The sequence below is a fragment of the Triticum urartu genome, unplaced genomic scaffold (genome assembly GCF_056163025.1).
Source record: "Triticum urartu cultivar PI428250 unplaced genomic scaffold, HENAU_Tu73 scaffold314, whole genome shotgun sequence".
NCBI classification, from domain to species: domain Eukaryota; kingdom Viridiplantae; phylum Streptophyta; class Magnoliopsida; order Poales; family Poaceae; genus Triticum; species Triticum urartu.
Genome location: NW_028260490.1, coordinates 10,001 through 25,000, shown reverse-complemented (window position 1 = coordinate 25,000; position 15,000 = coordinate 10,001).

The window sequence follows — 15,000 nt, the reverse complement described above, 5'->3', positions numbered from 1 at the left end:
AGATGTATCCACAATTCATTTAGAGTTACTTAATAGTCTATTTCTTATACCATATCTCTATCCCGTGAAATTCTCGAGCCAAAAGATGGATGCATATGCTGTGTTTCATTTTGCTAAATGATATCAATTAAATGGTGTATCAATTCCATAAATTGCATATAGCAATAAATAAATCAGCAAAATTCTTTCTAATATTTTAGATAGAAGAAACATTTCTTCTATCTAAAATATTAGAAAGAATGTACCCTTCTATCCAAATCCAATTTGCATCGATAAAATAAATCCAAATTCCAGTAGTAGATGAATAATTGCAAATTTGTGTGTGTACGAGATTAGAATAACTTCAAAATAACTGACATAATTTTGTATTTTTCCTGATCAGAAAAATACATGAAAAAGAAAGGAGGTAGAAAAATTTTTGGATTTATGGTTAAAGAAGAAAAAGAAGAAAACAGGGGTTCTGTTGAATTTCAAGTATTCAGTTTCACCAATAAGATACGGAGACTTGCTTCACATTTGGAATTACACAAAAAAGATTTTTCATCGGAAAGAGGTCTACGAAGACTTTTGGGAAAACGTCGACGTTTGCTGGCTTATTTGGCAAAGAAAAATAGAGTACGTTATAAGAAATTAATCGGTCAGTTGAATATTCGGGAGCAGTAATTTAATCGTTCAAATTTTTTTCTTGTTTTATTATTTTTTTAGTAGTCTTATAGTAGTCTTAGATTTTTCATTTTGATGAGCCTCGCTTTGAGGAATTCATGGAATAATCCATTTTCATGGAATAATGAATTAAGGAAGAAAGGATATGAGTCTACCGCTTACAAGAAAAGATCTCATGATAGTCAATATGGGCCCTCAACACCCATCAATGCATGGTGTTCTTCGACTGATCGTTACTCTCGATGGTGAGGATGTTATTGATTGTGAACCCATATTAGGGTATTTACACAGAGGAATGGAAAAAATCGCGGAAAACCGAACTATTATACAATACTTACCTTATGTAACAAGGTGGGATTATTTAGCTACTATGTTTACAGAAGCAATAACAGTAAATGCACCAGAATTCTTGGAGAATATTCAAATACCACAAAGAGCCAGCTATATTAGGGTAATTATGTTAGAATTAAGCCGGATAGCTTCTCACTTGCTATGGCTTGGACCTTTTATGGCGGATCTCGGCGCACAGACTCCTTTTTTCTATATTTTTAGAGAGAGAGAATTAATATATGATCTATTTGAAGCTGCTACAGGTATGCGAATGATGCACAATTACTTTCGCATCGGAGGAGTAGCCGCCGATCTACCTTATGGATGGATCGATAAATGTTTAGATTTCTGTGATTATTTTTTACGCGGAGTTGTTGAATATCAACAACTTATTACACAGAATCCAATTTTTTTAGAGCGAGTTGAAGGAGTAGGTTTTATTAGCGGAGAAGAAGCAGTAAATTGGGGCTTATCGGGACCGATGTTACGAGCTTCTGGAATACAATGGGATCTTCGTAAAGTAGATCCTTATGAGTCTTACAACCAATTTGATTGGAAAGTCCAATGGCAAAAAGAAGGGGATTCGTTAGCTCGCTATTTAGTACGAATTGGTGAAATGAGGGAATCCATCAAAATAATTCAACAAGCTGTAGAAAAAATTCCTGGAGGACCTTATGAAAATTTAGAAGTCCGACGCTTTAAGAAAGAAAATAATTCTGAATGGAATGATTTTGAGTATAAATTTCTTGGTAAAAAACCTTCGCCCAATTTTGAATTGTCAAGACAAGAGCTTTATGTAAGAGTAGAAGCCCCAAAAGGTGAATTAGGGATTTATCTAGTAGGAGATGATAGCCTTTTCCCCTGGAGATGGAAAATCCGTCCACCCGGGTTTATTAATTTGCAAATTCTTCCTCAGCTAGTTAAAAAAATGAAATTGGCTGATATCATGACGATATTAGGTAGTATAGATATCATTATGGGGGAAGTTGATCGTTGAAATGATAATAGATAGGGTAGAGGTAGAAACTATCAATTCTTTTTCGAAATTGGAATTATTAAAAGAAGTCTATGGACTGATATCGATTCTACCCATTTTGACCCTCCTTTTGGGAATAACAATAGAGGTACTCGTAATTGTGTGGTTAGAAAGAGAAATATCTGCGTCGATACAACAACGTATTGGTCCTGAATATGCTGGCCCCCTGGGCCTGCTTCAAGCTATAGCAGATGGGACTAAGCTACTTTTTAAAGAAGATATTCTGCCATCCCGAGGAGATATTTCTTTATTTAGCATTGGACCCTCTATAGCAGTCATATCAGTTTTATTAAGTTTTTTAGTTATCCCTTTGGGATATCATTTTGTTTTAGCCGATCTTAGTATTGGTGTTTTTTTATGGATTGCCATTTCAAGTATAGCTCCTATTGGTCTTCTTATGGCAGGATATAGCTCAAATAATAAATATTCTTTTTCAGGCGGTCTACGAGCTGCTGCTCAATCCATTAGTTATGAAATACCATTAACTTTTTGTGTGCTAGCAATATCTCTACGTGTGATTCGTTAAAATAGATCTTTTTCCTATAAAATCCATTAACTATTTATATTCCTTTTCTTATTTAGTATTTGGGTTGGTAAGTTAAACTAGATAGCTATATGAGTGAAACAAAACAGCTTATAAATTTGTAGTAAAAAGAAAAAATCTCATTTCCTACGTACAAGAAAAAAGTGGAAGTAAACATAAGCAGTGTAAACTCTTTATCCCAAGGTTGATATTTTTTAATTAGTCATCATATCTTGAAGCGGCCAAGAATAAAGGATTCACGATATGGAATTCCATTACTAGAATACTCCTAGTTATTACTATAACTTAATAATCCATAAGAAGAATCCACCAAAAGTTAGTGAAGGGTTAGGAACACTAAAGTACATAAAGGATTAGTAATGGAAAATCTAAAACATTAGAGATTTTTGCCCATAAAAGGAATCATAATAAGGACTTGCAATTTGTAGAAATTATCAAGTAGTACTTTCTTCGGATTCCGATCCAGAGTATGTTCCCATTCACTTGTTAAGGAAATGGCTATCAAGAACGAATTAACCCTTTATCCATTTTTTCTTTTTAAATACCCCCTCCCTGGGGAAAGAAGAATAGTAAAAAAGATATGGAGTGCACTAGAAAAAATTTTCATTATTTCCTTCCTCTATCCATATTCATGCAGAATTGCTCATGAACTAATACCCAACTCTTTCCATTTATTAATTGAATTCCTATAACAAGTAACAAGTGTTTTATTCCAAGATTAAGTTATTACTGAACAAAGAAAAATTTTCATTATATTATAAAGGATGAGATCAATTCGGAAGCGCTTTTTCTTATTCTAGCAGACGGAATTCCTTTGGTCTAATTTAGGACTTTCAAATCTATTTTATTTTATCTAATTCTATCTACGCCCCCGGGGCTAGGAACAAAACAGTCCTTTCCTTTTTCTGATCATAGAGAAGCCGTATGAAGCTAAGGTTTCATGTACGGTTTTGAAATAGCGGTGGGAACTGTGATGTTATCACCGACTATGATTATCTAACAGTTCAAGTACAGTTGATATAGTTGAAGCACAGTCAAAATACGGTTTTTTTGGATGGAATATTTGGCGTCAGCCTATAGGTTTTCTGGTTTTTTTAATTTCTTCTTTGGCAGAATGTGAAAGATTACCCTTTGATTTACCAGAAGCGGAGGAAGAATTAGTAGCAGGTTACCAAACTGAATATTCCGGTATCAAATATGGTTTATTTTATCTTGTTTCTTACCTAAATTTATTAGTTTCTTCTTTATTTGTAACAGTTCTCTACTTGGGCGGGTGGAATTTATCTATTCCCTATATATCCTTTTTTGATTTTTTCCAAATGAATAAAGCAGTTGGAATTTTGGAAATGACAATGGGTATATTTATTACATTAACTAAAGCTTATTTATTTCTCTTCATTTCTATCACAATAAGATGGACTTTACCGAGGATGAGAATGGATCAGTTATTAAATCTTGGATGGAAATTTCTTTTACCTATTTCCCTGGGCAATCTCTTATTAACAACCTCTTCTCAACTTGTTTCACTATAAATAAGATAATACAATAATAGTAAGAAGAATATTTTCAACACAAAAGCTCTCTCAAACAAGAGAAAGAAACATATCTTTTTCATAGATATTTAGAATGAATATGTTCCCTATGGTAACTGGGTTCATGAGTTATGGTCAACAAACAATACGTGCTACAAGGTACATAGGTCAAAGTTTCATAACTACCTTATCCCACACAAATCGTTTACCTATAACGATTCACTACCCTTATGAAAAATCAATTACACCAGAGCGTTTCCGAGGGCGAATCCACTTTGAATTTGATAAATGTATTGCTTGTGAAGTATGTGTTCGCGTATGTCCGATAGATTTACCCGTTGTGGATTGGAGATTTGAAAAGGATATTAAAAGAAAACAATTGCTTAATTATAGTATTGATTTCGGAGTTTGTATATTTTGTGGCAATTGTGTTGAGTACTGTCCAACAACTGTTTATCAATGACTGAAGAATATGAACTTTCTACCTATGATCGTCATGAATTGAATTACAATCAAATTGCTTTAAGTCGGTTACCAATCTCCATAATGGGAGATTACACAATTCAAACAATTAGGAATTCGTCTGAAAGTAAAATAAACAAAGAAAAATCTTCGAATTCAAGAACGATTACTGATTACTAAACTTTGATTTTGTCTTTCTGTTATAAAAATCTAATAATTCTTTATTAAACTTTAAAATTAAACTATAAAGAAAAACGAAAAACTACTGCTTATTGGAAATTATTTCTTATTTTAAATCAGACTAGATTTTCGTGATATAATATAATTTATAACTATAAGTTTATACACAAAAAAATACCCTAATCCTTTTTTCCTTCCTTGAATCCTTTAGTTTTAGTCAGTTCATGAAAAATTTTATACTATTAATTTCTTTTTATCCATAATGGATTTACCTGGACCAATACATGAGATTCTTATGCTATTTGGGGGATTTGTTCTTCTACTAGGGGGTCTAGGAGTAGTATTACTTACCAACCCCATTTATTCTGCCTTTTCGCTGGGATTAGTTCTTGTTTGTATATCCTTATTCTATTTTTTATTAAATTCCTACTTTGTAGCTGTCGCACAACTTCTTATTTATGTGGGAGCCATAAATGTCTTGATCATATTCGCTGTAATGTTCGTAAATGGCTCAGAATGGTCTAAAGATAAGAATTATTGGACTATTGGAGATGGGTTCACTTCACTCGTTTGTATAACTATTGTTTTTTCACTAATGACTACTATCCCAGATACGTCGTGGTATGGAATTCTTTGGACTACAAGATCAAACCAAATAGTAGAACAGGGTCTCATAAATAATGTTCAACAAATTGGAATTCATTTAGCAACCGATTTTTATCTTCCGTTTGAACTCATTTCCATAATTCTTCTAGTTTCTTTAATAGGTGCAATTACTATGGCTCGGCAATAAGAAAACTTAGAAAAAGTACAAATTATAAGAATTGCAAATCTAAAATAAATAACTAAAGAATCACAATTTTGATTTAGTAAAATCCATCTACTGCCAACAAATACCTCCTTTTTTTTTTTTTTTTTTTTCTTTTGTTGTGTAATTGTTCTATTGTAATTAATTGAATCGGTTCAATTCTTGCCCTCATATTGAAATGAATCGAGATTGATAAGGAGTTAGTTAATGATGTTTGAGCATGTACTTTTTTTGAGTGTCTATTTATTTTCGATTGGTATCTATGGATTGATTCACAAGCCGAAACATGGTTAGAGCTCTAATATGTCTTGAACTTATACTGAATTCAATTAATCTAAATCTCGTAACATTTTCTGATCTATTTGATAGTCGCCAATTAAAAGGAGATATTTTCGCAATTTTTGTTATAGCCCTTGCAGCTGCTGAAGCCGCTATTGGACTATCCATTCTTTCTTCCATCCATCGTAATAGGAAATCCACTCGTATCAATCAATCTAATTTATTGAATAATTAGACTTTTGAATAATTAGACATAGAATCCTCTAAACAAAGGCGCACATATTAAAATAAATAGAAATCAATACTATTTTCTTAGTATTATTTGAGAATATCCATTTTTTTTAGTAGATTATTGCATAGTATTCTTTTTCACTTAAATGAATTTTTGTATTTGTAATTCATTGATATTGCAATTTGAATATTGCAATAATTTATATTGAAAAGACGATAGCCAATTTATTGGCTAATTCGAATTCGTCTGTACAATTCGTAAAATTCTTTCTTATTTCTTATTTATTGTTGAAATCCAAAATTAAAGTCTCTTGGCTCTCTTCACGCTTTCTCACAAACAGATTAAAAAATAGATTTTTTTTTTTGAAGTTTGGATAAACCATTGCTTCGTCTGGTGTCTACAATACATATGACTCATTATAGTACTAATTTCATTTTTACCAGATCGAAAAATTTTATGTTGAAAAGAAAAATTTATAGATCCAATGTCACATTCCGTAAAAATTTACGATACATGTATAGGATGCACTCAATGTGTACGAGCTTGTCCAACAGATGTATTAGAAATGATACCCTGGGATGGATGTAAAGCCAAGCAAATTGCTTCCGCGCCGAGAACCGAAGATTGTGTGGGTTGTAAGAGATGTGAATCTGCCTGCCCGACAGATTTTTTAAGTGTCCGCGTTTATTTAGGGCCTGAAACAACACGTAGCATGGCTCTATCTTATTGATACGTTACAAAAAACTTCACTCGAATCGTCTGATTCCTCTTTACCGAAGAAGCCTGTGCTCGAAATAATCGAGCACGGGCTTTTCTGGTCAAAACGTATCTTGTCTTTATCACTTTATCATGAGTTATTTTCCTTGGTTAACAATACTTGTTGTTTTGCCGATATTTGCAGGTTCATTAATTTTCTTTTTACCTCATAAGGGAAACAAAGTCGTTAGGTGGTATACTATATCTATTTGTTTATTAGAATTCCTTCTAATGACTTATGCGTTCTGTTATCATTTCCAACTGGAGGATCCCTTAATCCAATTAAAGGAGGATTATAAATGGATAGATGTCTTCGATTTCCACTGGAGATTGGGAATCGATGGACTTTCATTAGGATCTATTTTATTGACAGGATTTATCACTACTTTAGCTACTTTAGCAGCTTGGCCAATTACACGGAATTCGCGATTATTCTATTTCCTGATGCTCGCAATGTATAGTGGTCAAATAGGATTATTTTCTTCGCGAGACCTTTTACTTTTTTTTATCATGTGGGAGTTAGAATTAATTCCTGTTTACTTACTTTTATCCATGTGGGGGGGGAAGAGGCGTCTATATTCAGCTACAAAGTTTATTTTGTATACTGCAGGCGGTTCCATTTTTTTCTTAATCGGAGTTCTGGGTATGGGCTTATATGGTTCCAACGAACCAGGATTAGATTTGGAAAGATTAATTAATCAATCATACCCTGCAACCTTGGAAATACTTTTATATTTTGGCTTCCTTATTGCTTATGCTGTCAAATTGCCGATTATACCCCTACATACGTGGTTACCAGATACCCATGGGGAAGCACATTATAGTACATGTATGCTTTTAGCGGGAATATTATTAAAGATGGGAGCATATGGATTGATTCGGATCAACATGGAATTGTTACCTCATGCTCATTATCTATTTTCGCCCTGGTTAGTAATAATAGGAGCGATCCAAATAATCTATGCAGCTTCAACTTCTCTTGGTCAACGAAATTTCAAAAAAAGAATAGCTTATTCCTCTGTATCTCACATGGGTTTCATAATTATAGGAATTGGTTCCATAACCAACATTGGACTCAATGGAGCTATTTTACAAATATTATCCCATGGATTTATTGGTGCTACACTTTTTTTCTTGGCAGGAACCGCTTCTGATAGAATGCGTCTTGTTTATCTCGAAGAACTGGGGGGAATATCTATCCCAATGCCTAAAATTTTTACCATGTTTAGTAGCTTTTCAATGGCTTCTCTTGCCTTACCAGGAATGAGTGGTTTTGTCGCAGAATTAGTAGTATTTTTTGGACTAATTACTAGTCCAAAATTTCTGTTAATGCCAAAAACACTAATTACTTTTGTAATGGCAATTGGAATGATATTAACTCCTATTTATTTATTATCTATGTTACGCCAGATGTTCTATGGATACAAGCTATTTAATGTTCCAAACGCAAATTTTGTGGATTCTGGACCACGAGAACTCTTTATTTTAATCTGTATCTTTTTACCAGTAATAGGAATTGGTATTTATCCAGATTTTGTTCTCTCCCTATCCGTTGACAGGGTAGAGGCTCTCTTATCCAATTATTATCCTAAATAGGTTTGCTTTTTTTTACTCGTCTGCTCTATTAATGCAGAAATAAGTAAAAAAGTATATAATGCAGAAATAAGTAAAAAAGTATAATTAGATCTATCTCGAATTTTTGAGAACCCTTTGATAAGGCGTTCAAGGGGTTCTCAAATAAAACATAAAAGTAAAAACCTTCATTTCATGAAGGTTTTATTTTATGTAATCATTTAGGTGTTAATGTAAACGAACCATAACTATGTAAGCCTATTCCTAATAGATTTATACCAAAATAACAAATCCAAATTATAAGAAATCCTATCAAAGCTATAAGTGCAGAATTCGTACCCTTCCAATTTGGATTTGTTCTACTATGTAAATAAATTGCGAATATGGTCCAAGTAATAAATGCCCAAGTTTCCTTAGGATCCCAATTCCAATAGGATCCCCAGGCCTCATTAGCCCATACTGCTCCACAAAGAATACCTACGGTTAAAAGGGTAAATCCTAGGCTAATGACACGATAACTCCAAGAATCCAAACGCTCCGTTAATTGATATTTGTAATAATTTGGAAATGAAGGGACAGAGGTTCTTTTTAAAGCACTTCTTTTTGCATAAAAATATTTAATATCACTAAAGAAAAATGTTTTATTTAAAACATTTTTTTTCTTTTTAGAAAAGAAATGGAAATTATTTCGAAATCTAATGATTAGAATAGCGGCAGATAATAAGGATCCGCACAAAAGAGTTGCATAGCTTAATAACATCATACTGACATGCATCATTAACCACTGAGATTGTAGAGCAGGTACTAGTATCGTGGATTGATGCATTTCAGTTAAAAGACCCGATGTGGCAAAGCCTTGCGTTAAAATAGTACTTGGCGTAGTTATTGTGCTTAAATCATTTTTAGAGTTCTGTATTTTAGGAATGGTATGAAGAATATACAGGGCCCATGAAAGGAAGATCAATGACTCATATAAATTACTTAATGGAAAATGTCCCGAGGAAGCCCAACGAGAAACTAAGAATCCTGTTATAGAGAAAAAAGTAACTATCATTCCTTTTTCTGACGAATCGCGTAATCCTCCAAGTTCACGAACTAATAAGGTTATAAAATGAATCGTAATCACAATTGAAATCGTTGAGAAAGAGATATGAGTTAGTATATGTTCTAAAGTTGCAAATAGCATAAGGGGAAGGTCCCATTACAAAATTGTAAATTTCGAATTGATTTCTAATCTATTGTATTCTTTTTCAAGAATGCCGCCACTCGGATTCGAACCGAGATGCTTGAGCACTGCTTCCTAAGAGCAGCGTGTCTACCAATTTCACCATGGCGGCTAACTTCAAATAATAGGTAACTTAAAAGAATAATAGCTATTATCTTGGGAATCGTCGATATTGGGAAAGTCCATAAAATTTAGGAACATTAGAGTTTTCATTAAAATAGACTTCGTTTGGTAGTATCGTTTCCATTTTTTTTTTTTACAATAAACTCTTGCTTTGCCCAATAGAAACACAAACACTGCTTGAAAGAGTTGGAACTTCTTTTTTCTAACTTGCAATTATAGAACTAATTTTTTCTAATTAATTTCCCCTTTACATTTTGAAAATTCTTTCAATACAATGAAAAAAATCCAAAAGGGTTTCTATTTAATGATGAAATTAAAATAAAATGGATAAATAGAAAAGGCTTTTTGGATTTTTTAAAAATTTCTAGAATGAAAGTCTTTATGCTCTTATTAATAAGATTTACTAACCTTATGATTTTGGAGAAGATAGGTGGAAGTTGTAAGTCCTATTGTAAGAATACTCCACTTTTCATAATTTTCCTAATAGAATATGAGGATTCTATTAGGAAAATTATGAAAAGTTCATTGATAGGAAAAGAATACTTAGCACACAGTATACCAAACAAAACTTTTTTTTTCTTGTATATATAAGATAAGAGGGGTTTTTTGTTCTAAGAATATTGTACCGAGTAATTCGACACATAAAAGTACATTCAAAGAAGAATCCAAATTATTAAATAATTGGAATTCTTTTTTGATAAGTCAATTCATATTATTCCAAAATCTTATTATTTGTTTGTTGCCCAGAAAAACCCTTTGGTTTTGGATGCTCATTACCGCTCGAAAATGATCTTGATTTTACTAAAGAATAAGATTGTACTATGGAAAAATAAGTCTTTTTCTTCCAAATATTTTTACGAATACGCTTTTTTGACATTGAAGTACGTTTTTTTGGAACTGCCATTCAAAAAGGAAATTACTTTTTTCTAGTTGTATGTGAAAGACATCTATTGCTGCAAATCAATCCTTCTTTCTTCTTTTTATTAGTATTTATACTTAGATACTGAAAGATACTTAAATTTTGAATTATTTTTTACTTCATTTTGTCTAATGCGGATAAGACAACAAGAATTTTTTAACATTTTTTCTTTATATATTTTATACTTTTTTTTTAATAATATAGAATATATAGAAGGGTTTCTCATTTAAATCTATTTATATCTATTTATATATCAAGTATACTCCATATATAGATATATGGTATGGAAGCCTATCCCCCATATAAGATAAGACGGGGGGATAAAAAGAAGGGAAAATGAAAATAGTTAATTAAGTTCAGAATGGTATTCCATAAAGGAAAGGAATTCCAATCAAAACAAAAAATACTGAGTCTCTTAAACAAGACATTCTAAAACTTAGGTAATTTATAGTCATTAGAATTTTAGTTCTATATGAAGTAAGGACTATTCGATAATTTCTTATAAACATAGGTTTTCATTGGAATTCACTCAATCAGTTAATTATGGAACAAGAGAGCTGTTTCATCTTTGTTTTAAAGAAATATAAAAATGAATTATGAATAGAAAGTAAAATGATTCCACTTTTTTTTTTTTATTTTTATAAATATCTTTATTTAGTTAATAAAATAACTTCGTTACCTAGTTATTTTATTAACTTTTTTAATTTAACCAACTAAACCCATTCTTAATTTTTAATTATTTCAATGAGATAAATTTTGGAAAAATTAAGAATTTCAGTATTTTTTCTTATTCTTTTTATTTATTCTTTCAGAAAGAGATAAGAATTGGTTTGGTGAATCGGAAACAATTTTATAGAAAAATTGAAGTAAAAATTGAAGTAAAAATTGCAATTTCTTTTCTTATGGAACATACATATCAATATGCATGGGTAATCCCTCTTCTCCCACTTCCAGTTATTATGTCAATGGGATTTGGCCTTATTCTTATTCCGACAGCAACAAAAAATCTTCGTCGCATATGGGCTTTTCCTAGTGTTTTACTCTTAAGTATAGCTATGGTATTCTCAGTTCAACTGTCTATTCAACAAATAAATGGAAGTTCGATCTATCAATATCTATGGTCTTGGACCGTCAATAATGATTTTTCTTTAGAATTTGGATACTTGATTGACCCACTTACTTCTATTATGTTAATACTAATTACTACTGTAGGAATCCTGGTTCTTATTTATAGTGATGGTTATATGTCTCACGATGAAGGATATTTGAGATTTTTTGTTTATATAAGTTTTTTCAATACTTCCATGTTGGGATTGGTTACTAGCTCCAATTTGATACAAATTTATTTTTTTTGGGAACTCGTGGGAATGTGTTCTTATTTATTGATAGGCTTTTGGTTTACACGACCAATCGCAGCGAGTGCTTGTCAAAAAGCTTTTGTAACTAATCGTGTAGGGGATTTTGGTCTATTATTAGGAATTTTAGGTTTTTTTTGGATAACAGGTAGTTTAGAGTTTAGGGATTTGTTCAAAATAGCTAATAACTGGATTCCTAATAATGGAATTAACTCTTTACTTACTACTTTGTGTGCTTTTTTATTATTCCTTGGTGCAGTTGCGAAATCCGCACAATTCCCTCTTCACGTATGGTTACCCGATGCTATGGAAGGGCCCACTCCTATTTCGGCTCTTATACACGCAGCAACTATGGTTGCTGCGGGAATTTTTCTTCTAGCTCGACTTCTTCCTCTTTTCATATCTTTACCTTTGATAATGAGTTTTATTTCTTTAGTAGGTACAATAACACTATTCTTAGGAGCTACTTTAGCTCTTGCTCAGAGAGATATTAAAAGAAGCTTAGCCTATTCTACAATGTCTCAATTGGGTTATATGATGTTAGCTCTAGGTATAGGTTCTTATCAAGCTGCTTTATTCCATTTGATCACTCATGCTTATTCAAAAGCTTTATTGTTCTTGGGATCCGGATCCGTTATTCATTCAATGGAACCTCTTGTTGGATATTCACCAGATAAAAGTCAAAATATGGTTCTTATGGGCGGTTTAAGAAAATACATTCCAATCACAAGAACTACTTTTTTATGGGGTACACTTTCTCTTTGTGGTATTCCACCTCTTGCTTGCTTCTGGTCCAAAGATGAAATCCTTAGTAATAGTTGGTTGTATTCGCCCTTTTTTGGAATAATAGCCTCCTTTACTGCAGGATTAACTGCCTTTTATATGTTTCGGATATATTTACTTACATTTGATGGGTATTTGCGTGTTCATTTTCAAAATTACAGTAGCACTAAAGAGAGTTCCTTGTATTCAATATCCTTATGGGGAAAAAGGATACCCAAAGGAGTGAATAGGGATTTCGTTTTATCAACAACGAAGAGTGGAGTTTCTTTTTTTTCACAAAATATACCAAAAATTCAAGGTAATACAAGAAATAGGATAGGATCCTTTACTACGTCTTTTGGGGCTAAAAAAACTTTTGCCTATCCGCATGAAACGGGAAATACTATGTTATTTCCTCTTCTTATATTACTACTTTTCACTTTGTTCATTGGATTCATAGGAATCTCTTTTGATAATGGAGGAATTGGTAATGGAATAGCAGAGTTAACCATATTATCAAAGTGGTTAACTCCCTCAATAAACTTTACCCAGGAAAGTTCTAATTCTTTTGTAAATTCATATGAATTTATTACTAATGCAATTTCTTCTGTAAGTCTAGCTATCTTTGGTTTATTCATAGCATATATCTTCTATGGATCCGCTTATTCTTTTTTTCAGAATTTGGATTTAATAAACTCTTTTTACAAAGGAAATCCTAAAAAAGAATTTTTAGATCAAGTAAAAAAAAATATATACAGTTGGTCATATAATCGTGGTTATATAGATATTTTCTATACTAGGGTCTTTACCCTCGGTATAAGAGGGTTAACCGAACTCACGGAGTTTTTTGATAAGGGTGTTATTGATGGAATTACCAATGGAGTGGGTCTTGCTAGTTTTTGTATAGGAGAGGAAATTAAATATGTAGGGGGAGGTCGAATCTCGTCTTATTTATTCTTTTTTTTATGTTATGTATCTGTGTTTTTATTCTTTTTTCTTTCTTAAGTTAAGGAATTTACAACAAGTCTCTTGCAAAAATAACTATCCTATCCCCTTTCTACAATCTCTCTATATCCTTGTTACATAAGGTAAGTATTGTATAATAGTTCGGTTTTCCGCGATTTTTTCCATTCCTCTGTGTAAATACCCTAATATGGGTTCACAATCAATAACATCCTCACCATCGAGAGTAACGATCAGTCGAAGAACACCATGCATTGATGGGTGTTGAGGGCCCATATTGACTATCATGAGATCTTTTCTTGTAAGCGGTAGACTCATATCCTTTCTTCCTTAATTCATTATTCCATGAAAATGGATTATTCCATGAATTCCTCAAAGCGAGGCTCATCAAAATGAAAAATCTAAGACTACTATAAGACTACTAAAAAAATAATAAAACAAGAAAAAAATTTGAACGATTAAATTACTGCTCCCGAATATTCAACTGACCGATTAATTTCTTATAACGTACTCTATTTTTCTTTGCCAAATAAGCCAGCAAACGTCGACGTTTTCCCAAAAGTCTTCGTAGACCTCTTTCCGATGAAAAATCTTTTTTGTGTAATTCCAAATGTGAAGCAAGTCTCCGTATCTTATTGGTGAAACTGAATACTTGAAATTCAACAGAACCCCTGTTTTCTTCTTTTTCTTCTTTAACCATAAATCCAAAAATTTTTCTACCTCCTTTCTTTTTCATGTATTTTTCTGATCAGGAAAAATACAAAATTATGTCAGTTATTTTGAAGTTATTCTAATCTCGTACACACACAAATTTGCAATTATTCATCTACTACTGGAATTTGGATTTATTTTATCGATGCAAATTGGATTTGGATAGAAGGGTACATTCTTTCTAATATTTTAGATAGAAGAAATGTTTCTTCTATCTAAAATATTAGAAAGAATTTTGCTGATTTATTTATTGCTATATGCAATTTATGGAATTGATACACCATTTAATTGATATCATTTAGCAAAATGAAACACAGCATATGCATCCATCTTTTGGCTCGAGAATTTCACGGGATAGAGATATGGTATAAGAAATAGACTATTAAGTAACTCTAAATGAATTGTGGATACATCTGTATCCTTAACATACTGAAACGATTGTCATTATTCGTATCAAACCAATAGCGATTCATACAAGCTAAATCTTCTAATCAATGGTGGGCCAATAATGAATTTTTTTGCATATGTATTAAGACGCTTGGCCTGAT